This window comes from Polypterus senegalus, chromosome 5 (assembly GCF_016835505.1).
Source record: "Polypterus senegalus isolate Bchr_013 chromosome 5, ASM1683550v1, whole genome shotgun sequence".
Lineage (NCBI taxonomy): Eukaryota > Metazoa > Chordata > Cladistia > Polypteriformes > Polypteridae > Polypterus > Polypterus senegalus.
Genome location: NC_053158.1, coordinates 38,072,719 through 38,088,152, shown reverse-complemented (window position 1 = coordinate 38,088,152; position 15,434 = coordinate 38,072,719).

The following is a 15,434-nucleotide window of genomic DNA, read 5'->3' as shown; positions in this document are numbered from 1 at the left end:
CCACAAGTTAGTTTTGTACTAAATCTTGTATGAAAGACTTGAAAAAACTTCATTAGTTATCGTTACTAAAGGCTGTCTAATTTATTTTAGGTTAAAAGGTAGCAATAATTTGTAAATATTCATTCAGTACAGTGAACAAATCGCTGTTTCTTATCTGAGTGTCATATTTTTCTTAACACTCTCTTTCATTTACTGCTACCATCTGATGTGTGATTGACTGTTAAAAATTTTTAATACGTACTTTCTAAGCTAGTGTAACCTTTTTGTATATATTTTGTCACATAAGGTGCTTTTTCATGGTTCAGAAATTGATTTGGATAGCTCTGTTGTTGTATATTTCTTTTCCATTTGGCATTTTATATGACAGCTAAATAACTCATCAGCTTTTTATGACCCCTGCATTAAAATGCCAAAGTAATGTTATAGCATTTTCATTTATTCTGCTCATCTTGGTGCCTTCTGTCTATATTTATGATTCAGTAACATTCAGTTGTTGATGCTAGTTATCAAGGGCAACAATCAATAGAATCAGAGTTGTCCGACGTTATTTCTAGCCATTCTATATGTTGTGAATAAATGAATATGTTATATGCTCGTAGCAAACATTTTATTATTGACAATATTAATAATCAAATATGACATTGCATAATTAATAATAAAATAGGTCATTAATCAAATAAAAATGATATTAAATATTTTAGTATATGACTGTGTCAAAAGGGAGAGCTCCAGGAGGTGGCTACAATCTGGAATAAAACACTACGTAATTGACAGACAGAACTTGTATATCCCCAGGGGAAAATGTGGCTTTTTTCAGAAGCTCTTTAAATGAATGAATACATATATAGGTACATAAATAAATATATATATACAGTACATATTACACTAGAACAACTAAAAAGCAACACCATTCAAAAGGAAAAAAACTTCTGTCTCATCAGTCACAGTAACAGTGAGGCATTATACAGGCGTATTGCTGTTGATATGAAGTAGCCCCGGGAGCATTTCTTGACACACTTCTGCTGAACGAACTATTAAATATAAAACAGAAAAAAAGAAGGGATAAAACTCAGGGAGTAAACCTAATCAACCTTTCTTAAGAGGTGACATTAGTGAACTTTTGCAAAATTATGAAAGGAATTAGTGCAGTGTATCCAGGCTGTTACTTTCAAATTAGTTCAACAAGAACATGGGGGAAAGTTGGAAACTTATTAAGGGTAAATGTCTCGGAAATGTTTTTTGACACAGAGAACCACAGATCCATGGAATAAATTACCAATCATTGTGGAAGACTTTCAAACTCATCCTAATGTTATTTTGGAAAAATTAGATGGATGAGATTGACAAGCTTTATTGAACTAAATGGCCTGACATGTTTATAGTGTTCTAAACATAAAGTGTTGCCTGTATTTACTTGCTAATGTACTTATCCAATACCACTCGCTGATCTCTGTTCCTGTGTTTCCTATGGCTTGTCTTCACATCATGGTGTTTGTATGCATGCTTCACCTCCTCTGATAATGCTAGAGGTTCTGCTCCTGCTATAAAATACTTTTCTTGCAGTTCCAAGCCTCATGTCTGAATACTGTAGTGGATTTTCAAAGACTCAGGACTGCTAAGCCACAATGTGTTCTGAGTGTTTCAGAGACTATTCCACTGTGGGCCATAACCGTGCCTGCAAATGACCAGACCCCCATGGCAATTTTAAAGCTGCCATGTGTACTGAGCACCAAGGACCCATCTGTCCAATGCTATAAATATATATAAATATAAAATAATATGAATTATTTTATTATTATTTATTAATAATATAAAATATAAATATAAATCCCTTACTAAAATTCAATGGGATTGTGGCATCTGCTGGTTTGAAGCCATGCTTACATGGACATTTGTTCTTCATTGGAAGACTAGATGGTTTTGGAACTGTTAGACCTCCCACCATCTGCTGTAGGCAGAAGGTTTCCTCTTAGAAATCCTCAGCTATCTTACCAATGTGACTGCCTGCAGCAGCACATGATTCATTTTCATTGTTTCTATATATGACATGAGGAGGACAAGTAAATGTCCATAAAGAATCTGGTCCGGATGGAATTTAAATGGGTGTTTAAAAAAAAAAAAATGAAATAACTGATGTCTTCAGTGACAATTCTAATATTTTCCTGATAGAATATGTTTTGTCCGACTTCTTCAAATGGACATCAATTATTTGTGTGTCAAAGAAAACAAAGGTGGACTGCAGACCACTGACTCTAATGCCAGTCAGGATTAAGTGCTTTAAATGGAACATTCCAAATATTTATAATCACCTCCAATTTGTGAATGGTTGCAACCGGTCCACAGAGGCTGCCATATCCCCTGCACTTCATACCATCCTGGCACATCTAGCTAATAAAAATTGTTATGCCAGAGTCTTGACTAAAGCATACACCTTAGCATTTAACACTACTGTACTAGCAAAGCCGATCACATACTTCACAGTTTAGGACTTTGTTTAGGGCGCCGCTTTTTGCAACTAAATTGAAGACTTCCTAAACAACAGACCTCGGCATGTGTGGATTGTCATCATCACATCCTCCATACTGACCCTCAATAGAGACAATCCACAGGGTAGTGTGCAAAGCCTCCTTCTGCACTCCTTGTTCACTTGTGACTGTGTGGCCAAAAACAGCTCCAACTACATCATTAGATTTGCTGATGACCACCACCACTAAAAGCTTGGTGATCACCATCAATGATGATACAGCTTATAGACGAGAGATATTGTAGTGGTGCTAGGACAACAATCTCACCCTTAATGTATGCAAAACTAAAGAGCTGGTCATAGACTTTACGACGCAGATGACATACCACATTTTCATCTACATAGGAGGGGATGCTTTGTAGCGGGTCAACAGTTTTAATTTCCTAGAGTGACCATCACTGAAGATGTGAAGTTGGCACATCACACTTTGGTTATTGTCAAGTAGGTTCACCAACACCTTTACATCCTCTTTCTCCATCTGTTCTCAGTAACTTTTATAGATGTAAACTTCAGTCCAACTTGTCTGGAAGCATAAAATCCCAGCACAGCACCTGCTTGACTCAAGATAGAAAAGCACTACACACAATCACCAACACTGAGCTCCTTTTTGTTTAGGACATTCTGTATTCAACACTAGTTGTCTTAGAAAGACAAACAGTATAATTAAAGACCTAAGCCATCCTAAACACACTTTTCTAACTTGTTCCTTCTGGCAAATGGAACAGGACCATAGACACATGCATCAGTGGATTTGGTGACAGTTTCTACTGACATTATAAGAACACATATACAAATATGTAACATAAAAAATATATACATGTTGTGTTAGTGTGTGGGAATCTTTTGTTTGTATTGTATTACTGTAAATGTTCTGGGGAGACATATAAGTAAGAATTTAACTGCATGGTCAACTTAATCTTGTAAGCCTGGCTTACCACAAATGAATTTATGGCAGCAGTCCACTCTAATGAAGATTAAAACCCCAACAACTAATATAAATGCAAGGTTCGTACTCAAGTAATAAGAGACATACAATGCTTATCTGATGTTTTGTCTTGTCTATTTTCAAGTGCCGGCAATTTAATATTTTGTTAGTTTATGCCATAAACTGTTTCTACATCTGACAGATTTGGCCATTTCTCAGCTGTGTAAACAGATAAAAGATATTTGAAATTTGATCTATAAATCACAATTGACACCCACATTTGCATATATTTGCATAAATTGCAGTACCACTAAGATTGAATATATTATCTGCCCAGCATCTACATCATGGTCAGAGAAATAACTCGGTATCCTGGTTGGTCAAATTATAAAGGTGACTCATAAGAAGACAAAATAATGGAACATGGACACAACACTCACAGAATAAAGCTATTTAAGATTGCACTACAGTCTGCATACATAGTCAACTCTTTAAAAAATCATACAACATTGACATTTATCATTTAAAAACGAAAAACTCAACTACATGACTCATACAGTATGTTTTATCATTTTCCCTGGCATCTGTATGTCTTACTACTACAATAAAGTTTTATATATGTATAAATAGGTTTTATAGAACATATTTTAGACTCTTTAATGTCCCCTTTTCAAATGTACTATTGCCTAAATGATTCGAGAAGCAGTTAGTACATCAGACAGAATTTTAATGTGTCTAAGAAACTGAAAACAGACATTTTACAGTAGTTCACATCTTCTAGTGTCATGTGTCTCATAGGTGAAATGTTAGGAAGTTAATTCAAGCAAAAATAAAAATCATACAAATGTACTCAAAAGCTTCTAGAACCTGGAATGTATTTTTACCTTATACAGTTAATGGTTTATAATATTTCTTACAGGGATATTTTTTGTGAGATTCGAAAAAAAAGTGACAGCTACTAAAAATACAAAATAGAAGCTTTTATTGAACAACATAATGAGAAGAGTTCATGGCAAGAAACTATTTAAACAGAGCAGAGTACTGTATATCTTCTCTTGCAAAACAGGATGTTTCCTAATTGCCAGTGTGAACAATTACCTTGCTTTCACACTCAGAAATCATTATTCCCCGATGATGAAAGTCTTGTCAAGACATTTCATCAACTAGCCACGAACACCCAGAACTGGCCTGTCTTCCAGGGATAAAGACTACACATTTGGCCACTAGTCAAAACAATTCCCCAGAGGAACTCTCATTTACTTGCATTTCTTTAAAACTAAGGGTTCATTGGGTTTTTAACCTGCATAACTCTAACCACCTTCTTCTTGCCCTTAGGCCAGGCTTAAGACACATATTCTTTCTTCATTTTGCATTTTAGGATTCTCTTGGCACCCGAGCTGGCAGCCACAGAAGTTTGGTGGTCTGTCTTTTTATTTTAAATTTATTCCCATTACACAGTGGCATACAACATACACATAGAAAGAACTTCCGAAAATTGGAAGCATGGTGCTACCTGACGTACCTCCACATATAACTACATCCATGGAATGTGCAAATTTGTTGCTGATCACGGGCGCCCACGTGGCTAAACAGTTGGCACAATGGAGAAGGACCAGAGGAAAAATAGCCAGCATCCTGGTTTGCTACAGGAAGAGAGGACTATGACAACTACTGCCTGGAATATTTCTGTCTAATGTACACTTGCTGGTGATGAAATTGGACCAACTGCACCTATTAAAATGTACCCAAATAAACTATTGTGTATTTTGCTTCACTGCAACATGGCTGAATGACTCTCATCTTGACTCTGAATTTACCTGGCTTCAAGCTGCACCTAGCTGACTGCATTACCAAACTCTGCAACAAAACAAAGAGCGGTGCAGGGTGTTAATCAAGGTTGGTGTAATGATGTAACCGTTCTTTTTAAGTCATGCTCCCCTGACCTAGAATTGCTTGTCATTCTGTGTAAGCCATTTCATTTACCATACAAGATTTCCCCCATGATTGTGGTCAGGGATTACATTTGCTGTTGCGCCAATAACTGGAAAGCTTAGTGGTGGCTCGCTAATGTAATCACCGAGGTAGAAAAAGACCACCCAGACTCACAAATCATTATTTTGAGTGATGTTTAACCATGTGAATGTAAGCCAGGTCTTCCATAAATGTCGACAAAAAATAAATTCCCTACCAGAGATTGGAATTTTCTAGATCTGTGCTATGTGGTCATTAAGAATGCTTACTATGCTTTCTTTCATGACCCCATTGGTAATTCCACCCTTAATGTGCTTTCTTTCATGCCCCCCTTGATAATTCCTACCACTCTATGATTCATTTTATTCCTGCTTATAAACAAAAGCTGGAAACTGCAAAGCCACTCGAGAGAACAATTAAAATTTGAACCAGTGAAGTAGTAGAGGAACACTAGGATTGCTTTGTCTGTACAGACTGCGATGCATTTTAAACTGCTACAACCAACATATATTGTAAGGTTTCTAAACTCGCTTAGGACTCCCCCAATGGGACGACACACCGAAGAGCATCCCAAAGCGCGATCGTCACGTCTATGAAAGATAGTTTATCAGTTGCTGAGGCAACTGCAGGCACCCAACGCAGAAGCGGCTCGCAGCTAAAACAGATCCGAGTCAATTGCCATCGCTGTATAAGTGCTTGCTGTTGATGGGTGATGCAAGGAACATTATAAATGCAGAGAACAGGATTACTTGGCCATTTACCAGGCTACGACCCTACCTGATTGCTGAAGAATGGAAGGAGAATGGAAGATCCTACTACAATAAATAACCCTGCTGTTCCTGTTTCAAGCTGAATAAAGTTGGTTTTGCTAAAGTACTATAAACACAATATAAACACACAGATGATGTAATTTCATATATTAGTTCTTGCAAAGACATTTGTGTCCCAACAAAAAAATTAGCAATGACAAGACAAGCCTTGTTCACTCCAGAGATAATGCAATTATGTCAGGGCAAAGAAACTGCTTTCAGAACTGGCAGTTCTGAGAAATATAGGAAGGCCATGTGTATTTTGGAGAAATAGATTAAAAGTGCCAAAAGAAAGTGCTCAGATAAGCTGCAGGAACAATTGTCTGCAAATGACAGTGTGTCAGCCAGGAAAGTCCTTCAGCAGGTCACTAACTACAAGGGAAAAAAAAACACCAAGCAGCTCTTTTGATCCGAGTCTGGCAAATCACTTGAATCAGTATTATGGTCTCTTTGGAAGACAAAGGGACATTAATCAAACTGATGCTATCACTATTGCCACTTCACAGTTTTACTCTGTCCAGCTTCCCACTCCTGCCATCCCCACAAAAGACGTCTGCAGCTTATTCAAGGAGCAAAATATTTAAAAAGCTGCAGGCTCAGACTTTATCTTCAACTACACACTCAGGCAATGTGCAGACCGGTTGTCTACAGTATGTGTTCACATTTTCATTCAATCTTTGGATCTGTGCATTGCTTCTGCCTGCTTGAAGACCTCCTCAATTATTCCAGTACAGAAAAATTAAAGAGCACAGGGCTAAATGACTCCAGATCAGTCTCTTAGGCCTCTGTAGTAATGAAGGTCTTTGAGTAATCTAGTTTGAATTATCTCAAGAACGGTACAAAAGCCACCCGAATCAGTTTTAGCTTATATATAGAGCCAACGGTCTGTGAATGATGCAGTGAATTTGGGTTTCATTATAAAAGAATGGTCATCTCATAGGCCACTAGTGAGCAGTAGCAATACCTCACTATGGTGTCTCAAATCCCTAGAGAGGCTCTTAGGAAGTGTAGTATTTTCATTAAAGCATAGTATTTTGTATTTTATCCACTTTATTGTTTTGTTGTCCCTTCTACTTTTATCCTCCCTATCCTTTCAGTCTCGCACTGGTGTCTTTCTGAGTAAGGGGTCTACTCCAGTTAGCTGCAGTTCTGTAAAATTAGTAAAAATTTTGCAAAACTAATTAAAATTGAGTCTATTAACAATCATATTAATTCACATTTTTCAAGGTAGATCTTATCTTAAAAACAAAGAAGTCAACATCTGAAAACAGAAGCAGCCTAGCCAACATTTAGTATTTGCCAATGCGTATTCAGCTTCAACATAAACCTTAGTGATAATATATATCATTTTAATCCCCACTTTAAATCCAACTATTTATTTTAATTTCATATAATGTGTTATAATTTTAAATCAAAAAATCTTCAAAAACAGGACTCTGGTTAAAAGTAATTTTCCATAGTTTTGTCATGAAGAAAATTTAATTGTAGTATCATAGCAACAGATAAGACATTATGCAGAATCACTCTTTTCTTAAAGTCTTTGTTACATCTTTGCACACAGCGTAATTAATAGTTTAACATAACTTCGTATAGTCAGGCTAAATGTCAAGCAGTGTCAGTTTTTGCCTGCTAGCTAGCAGAGTACACATTTTTACAATTATAGCTGCTTTCCATCATCTCTAGATTAACGCAACATATTTATGAATGCAAAACAAGACAAGACAAAATGTAATCCCAAAACATACCTTCTAAAAATATTCATACTCAAAAAGAATGGTTCAATTTACATTAAAATAGGCTTAGTTAAAATTTAGTGATTTATAGAAGCCCTTTTGGCAACAATTACATCTTCAAGCCTTTCGGGTGAGTCTCTACCATCTTTGCACACCTGCATTTGGGCAGTATGTGGCGGTGTTTCGGACTAGGGAACTGCATATCCCAGCTGCCCCTTGGCACTATTGGACAGTCACATAATATGTGTGGTATCAGTCTCATATCCTTGGCCGGATCTTCCCCTGAACATTCAGGACACTGTTCAATCTTAAGCTTCTAGTCCTGTGTGTCAAGGACTGAGAGAGGGCTTGGAGAAGAGGTCTGACCGCATACATTATAGGGAACTTCAAGGGGCATTTTATCCCTGTGTTCCAACCATGGATCAAGGTTACCATTATCAGTTATTAGTTCCCGAAGCCTATGTGCTCCAGTTCCTACAGTATTACCATGAGAGCCCAATTGGTGGTCATCTGGGACACACGAAAACACTAAGATCCTGGAGGAGGCATGGTGGCCAACGATACGTAAAGACATTTGGCCCTATGTCCAGACCTATACCACCTGGCCTCCCCTCTGGACAGCTTCAACCAGTGGCCATCACCACTCCAGGGGAGTGCCTAGGCGTAGACCTAATGGGACTGTTTCCTGCCAGCAAGGATTGGAAGACCCACCTGATGGTGGTTGTAGGCTATTTTACCTGATGGGTGGGGCTATTCCTGGTGGCTAACGCTACAGCAAAGAAGATCGGCTTCGCCCTGAAGGATTAGATATTCACCTAATTGGGGGGGTGGGGGGTGGGGGGGTTTGCTGAAAATATCATCACAAACAGGGGTCCAATAGTTTATTGTCTCAGTGGCTAAAGAGTTTTGACGACAGTGAAGGGTGGTTCACCTGAAATCTACAGGGTGAACCGGAACTTAAACACCATGATAATATCGTTCGTCGGAAACCACTGTCAGGACTGGACTGGGTGATTGCCTGAGCTCCAGTTTGCATTGAACTCGGCGGTGCATGAGGTTACAGTCAAGACCCCTGCATTGTTAGCTTTAGGTAGACAGACTACTGATCCTCTGGAAAGAATGCTCAGTCACAATCCACCCAAAACCAATACATCCGTCCATGATCAACTGTAGACCATGGAGGTGAAGGAAACGATGGTAGCCCAGTCCAGACAATTTTGTTCATACAACCTGAGACATATGCCTGCTCAGTTCTCGGCTGGTGACACAGTCTGGATCACGATTCATCACCTCTCCAAAGCCACTGACAAATTCACCACAAAACTAGCTCTGAAGTGGTTTTGGCCCTGAAACAATAGTCCAACAGAATGAGCCAGTGACCTATTCAGTATAGTGGGGATTGCCAGAGACTAAGAAAACAGACACTGTAAACATTATCAACCTCAGTTCAGTTGTACACAATGTCCTGGGGTTGGGGAATGTAGCAGAATTACGGACTAGAGAACAGCATATACCAGATGCCCCTTGGGTGGTTCACTACTGGACAGTTTTGTAGGGCTCAGGAGTGGCTGGGAAGAAGGAAGGCCCTTTAAATGCATAAACCGGCAAGGGGGTGGTAAGAATCGTCATTGTTTGTCTGTCTGAGCTGTCGTCGTTTCACCCATTTGGATTATACATGGTTGTCTTGAATTTCTGTTTCGATTGGATATAAGTTCTGTCTTAATCCTGTCTGCATTGTGCTTCATCGGAGGGAGCATTTCCAAGAAACCCATCTAGAAATGCTTCAGAAACAGTAGGACAAACTTCATCTTCAATGCTATAAACAGTTCACAGTATCTCCCACTCTCCAAGCTTCAGTTGCATCTAATATATTAGACTGGTTTATGGACATTGTTGTGAGTGTTTAATGGTCAGTGTTTGTTGTTGTGTGATGTATTTGTTACTCCCGTAGAGGAAGGGAAGGGGTTTCTGCCTATTTGTTGTTTATACAGAATTTCCTTTTCATTTAATATACTGCACAGTTATTTATTTGATTTGCTGTATTTCTCTGTGGTGAGAGGTGCGAGTCAGGTGTTCCTAGGATCCCCACCAAAAAAATAAACAAATCACTGTTCCTAGGATGGTGTGAATCTGAGCAGCATTGGACTGCTACAAATTTATTCCATTCTACATGGCAGATCCTATCATCAAGCTCTGTTAGAGTGGATGGGAATCTGTAAGCAGCCATTGTTGTGCTATAACGTGAACCATCGCCTCACAACTAGGCAATGTGCTCTCTGGAGTAGGTTATTTTCAAGGCCATCCTTGTATTTGGCTGCATTTATTTTTCCGTCAACTCTAGCCATTCTCCCTGTCCCGGCAAGTGAGTAGCTTCCCCATAGCTTGATTCTGACACAACCATGCTTCACCATAGGCATGGTATTAGGCAGGTAATGAGCAGTGTGTGTGATGGCTGTGTTGCCTACAGTTTGCATACTTCCTTTAATCCAGGATATCAGTAGAGTAAGGATGGCAGAGGATGAACTGGACAATTACAACTCATATACAGCAGAGGATGCTGCAAAACATGGTCGATGCTTTTATTTCAAACAGTGTTCAACACCAATAAAGTACAGTGCAATCCCATAATTAAAGAATTTAAAATAGGTTAAAACAGATGCTGAAAACCACAGTCAAAGCAAACCATAAAAAACCAACACAAACATTTCCTCATAATACTATGGCATTTAGTGGGGGACCATGCAGGCCCTGCTCCCCCTATTTGACCATTCAGCGAGCATCATTCTGTGTGGATGGTCATCTCTTGAAGGGTCAGAAGGATTGATCCTGCCCCGTGACCACCATCCACTTGCTCCATCTTGGGCCACTTCCCAACCGTTTGTCTCCACACTGCCACACCGGCTCAACCACAATCTAGATCATTCTTTCTCATATTTTCTTGTTCAATCTCCCTTTCTATCCTATTCAGGCTATGCTTAATCTTCTAGGAGATGTAGGTGCTTACATTACAAAACCCCAGAGTGCTAATGAGGATACAAGTTGAGCCATGCATATTGGCATGTTCATACATGTCTATCCAATCTTCTCATCAATGCCCTGGGACATTCAACTACATTGCTGCACACACCGACATCTCCTCACTGGAGCATGAGTGCACTGCTTTTATTTAAAACTAGGAAATGACCATGGACCCCTAAATGTGTCTTACCAGATTGTGCCCAAACAGTTCAATTTTTATCTCATCATTTGACAATTTTTTTTCCTTAAGCTCTCAGAGACCTTTGAAAGCCATTTGGCAAACTCCATGCAGGAGATAGCCACTTTACCATAAATGCCTGACTGATTGAGTGCTACTGAGATGGTTGTCATTTCTACAGGTTATCCCATCTCAGATGAGGACTTCTGAAGCTCACTTAAATTGACTATTGAGTTCTCGGTCATCTCCTTGACCAAGGCTCTTCTTGCCCAGGTCACTCAGTTTTGCTAAACAGCCAATTTTATGAAGAGTCTTTGTGGCTCCAGACTACCTCCATTAAACAATTATTGCTGCCACTGTCCTCCTAGGAACACTGAAAGCTTTAGAAATGGTTTTGCACTCTTAATCTGATCCATGCCTCACCACAATTTTATCATGGAGGTCTACAGAGTTCCTTGCGCTTCATGGTTTGGTTGTTATCCTGACATGTGGTGTGAATTGTGGGACCTTACAGTATATATACAGGTGTGTGCTTGTCTATATGATGTCCAGTCAAATTAAAATGCCACAGGTGGTCTTCAATCAAGTCCCAGACACATCAAGGATAATCAAAGCAAATGGGATGCAACTGACCACAATCTGGAGATGCAAAGAGTATGAATACTTATATGAATGAGAGCTTTTCATTTTTAAATGTTAAAGAAACTTGGAAACCTTTCTGAAAACATGTTTTAACTTTGACTTTATGGGTAACAAAGTGCAGATTGATGGGCCAAAACGACAAATTTATCTATTTAAAATTACACGAACAACACAAAAAGGAAGGGATCTGAAAACATTCTGAATCCACTGTACTATGCTTTAGAACAGTGTTATATGATTCAGTATTTGGCAGTATTACAAAATGTGCTATATTATGACAAAGTATAAATACATGTGATTGATACGTGATCCGGGCGGCACGGTGGCGCAGTGGTAGCGCTGCTGCCTCGCAGTCAGGAGACCTGGGTTCGCTTCCCGGGTCCTCCCTGCGTGGAGTCTGCATGTTCTCCCCGTGTCTGCGTGGGTTTCCTCCCACAATCCGAAGACATGCAGGTTAGGTGGATTGGTGATTCTACATTGGCCCTAGTGTGTGCTTGGTGTGTGGGTGTGTTTGTGTGTGTGTGTCCTGCGGTGGGTTGGCACCCTGCCCAGGATTGGTTCCTGCCTTGTGCCCTGTGTTGGCTGGGATTGGCTCCAGCAGACCCCCGTGACCCTGTATTCGGATTCAGCAGGTTAGAAAATGGATGGGTGGATGATATGTGATCCAGCTAATGCAAACTGTTACAAATGTCTTATGTGTCATTGAAAATCAGTATAGTGTCGAGTATGCAATTGCATTTTTGTGAGTTCCATCTGAAACTGAACCAAAAAAGCATCCTACAAAGCAAAAGTGCTACACTTCTTTGAAGTTAAAGTGCATTAAGGTGTGCTTGATATTGTAAACCCTTTCATCTTCTGATTTGCACCCATACCAGAGAAAAAGGGAAAAAAAGGCCACTTCCTGGTGGCATACAAGTTACTTCATATTCTCTTTCTTGCTCTCTCTCTCCAAAACAGGATTATCTTAGACTCTTGAAAATATTTCTACAAACTGAATAAAAATTTTTGTTTTTGTCAAGAACAATGGGGAGCATAACAATAGCACATCCTGCAAAATATTGATGCAAGTTTAGCAGCTAGGATTAGTACTCTATAGCAGTGTCTCATGTGCTTTCAGGTACTCCTTTGACAGATTTTTGTTTGGATAAAACAGCTGATCCACCATCCAAGTCTAAATGTTCATTTTTTTAATAAGTGACACAACTTTAGCATGTGTTCTCTGCTGGATGGACTTAATAATCTGTTGCTAAGGGTCCACAGTGAAACAGGTGTCCCTAAAGAGTATCTCTGAATGATATACAGAAATCAAGAAGTAAAAATTTATGGAGACAAAATATAAATTTATCTATACATTTATTAGGAATGCCTAGTGGTGACACACCTTCAAACGTTGGAGAAAAAGGCAACAACGAACACAGCCTGTGCTATAACCTGGGACTAGGACATGGGCTGTCTGTCAGATTCTGCCTTTGAGGTCTAGCCACTGTATCTGCATGAGAATTCTTCGCTTTCTGAAATTCAAGATGCTGCCTTATTCTAGAGGTACAGTAAATTATAAGATCAATGTAGTTAGTTCAGAGGGAAAAATTAAGACCTATACAAAAGTACTTCTGTATTAATTTATTCTACTCTCTGTAAATAAACAATATACTCTATGGGCTATATAGTATTATTAGATAGATAGATAGATAGATAGATAGATAGATAGATAGATAGATAGATAGATAGATAGATAGATAGATAGATAGATAGATAGATAGATAGATAGATAGATACTTTATTAATCCCAAGGGGAAATTCACATACTCCAGCAGCAGCATACTGATAAAAGATAAAAAAAAAAAAAACAATATTATAGAGTGATAAAAATGCAGGTAAAACAGACAATAACTTTTTATAATGTTATCGTTTGGGTGGAATTGAAGAGTCGCATAGTGTGGGGGATGAACGATCTCCTCAGTCTGTCAGTGGAGCAGGACAGTAACAGCAGTCTGTTGCTAAAGATGCTCCTATTTTAGGAGATGAACATGTTAAGTGGATGCAGTGGATTCTCCATGATTGACAGGATCCTGCTCAGCGCCCGTCGCTCTGCCATGGATGTCAAACTGTCCAGCTCCATGCCTAAAATAGAGTCTGCCTTCCTCACCAGTTTGTCCAGGCGTGAGGTGTCCTTCTTAGGAAGCTTTTCACATATAACATACTGTATATAATGAAATAAAGTAGGCACAATGTGCTGATTGGCAAATTTGGCAACTAAACTTCATAAACACATTAAGAGTGTTAGAACAATGTGGTGACAAAGAAAAAGACAATTTTTGATCCTATTTCTAATTTAAGATGCTCAAGGTATGCGTCTTTCGTTTCTCTTCTCATATTAACAAGTTCTTGAAGTCCGAAGCATTATCCAGGATTTGCTGCATATGCTCACACCGGCCTTTTATTATCTGCTTCAATTCTAGTAGTAGAAAGGAGTCACCTTGAAAGATTTTGAAGTGTCCACCAGCTTCATTTTAAGTGGTGCAATCACAAATAAGGAATGCTGCTTCTCCTCACACATGATCACAATGGCAGCTTTCACTTGGTTAGGCTTTCTGCAGTGGTGAGGTCTCTCACCTTTAGTGTGAGTATGTCATTGCTATTTGTCTCTTTCATTATTAGTATTTGGCCAAGGTGTGATGCAACACCACAGCCTGCAGCTTTAAAAGTGTCTCCAGCACGCCATCAAAACAGTTCCATTGTGTCACCATATCTTCTCTGATTACATTTGTGTTTAAACAATAGTGGTTCTTTTGCAGAACTGAAGTTGTTAGAGTTTTGATGAAAAGAAAAGTCATGAAGTAACAGTTCAATTCATGCTGCCTCATTCATGATATGCCCAACACATACAGGTTAGCTAGGTTTACTTCCCTGGCTTAAGTTTATTTCTTGCATATTTAATGTTTTTGTTATTTATTGAGTTTCCATCTTTTGTCAACTGTTTTTGGTTTGCCTTTATTTAAAATTTTATTTTTCTTTAATTATCTAATTTTCAAGTATTTTATTTCTGTGTTCCTTGAAGACATTCCTTTTGTTTTGTAGGTGGAACCCCAAAGAGGAGTGTCCCATGATCTAACTGTTGTAAGTAGTATTGGATTTTTTCCCTTCTCTTCTTGGTTTCTGATTATATACCACTTTCACACTTCCTGGTTCATAAACTCTGAAGCGTTCTCTTGCTGAGATCTGGCACATCTGGTTATATCACAACAATGTCTGAAACCAAGTCAAAGAGTTTCAGTAGTGTTCCTTTTTGTTCGACTTCAAACCAAAAACAACCATATCTGAGTTTTCACTACTTTGATAATGGCGAAAAGAAATGGTCTTGTACAATGAGATGTGAAGAAGGTTCAGCTTTTCATGTTAAATCAAGGTAGTTATTTTGTATGTTGTCTGCATTTTACCAAGAATACTTTCCATCTGTACATCATAAGTGTCTCAGAATAGGCACAGTCCTATCCTGTTTTAAGTGGAACAGTTGGGGAGATGGAAAAACAAGGACGGAGCAGAGAGCCATCTGGGAGTCAATTTTCGGCATGATGTTTCTGATGTGCCACTTGTGACACAAGAGACAGACACAGAAAAAGTGTATGACACTGAT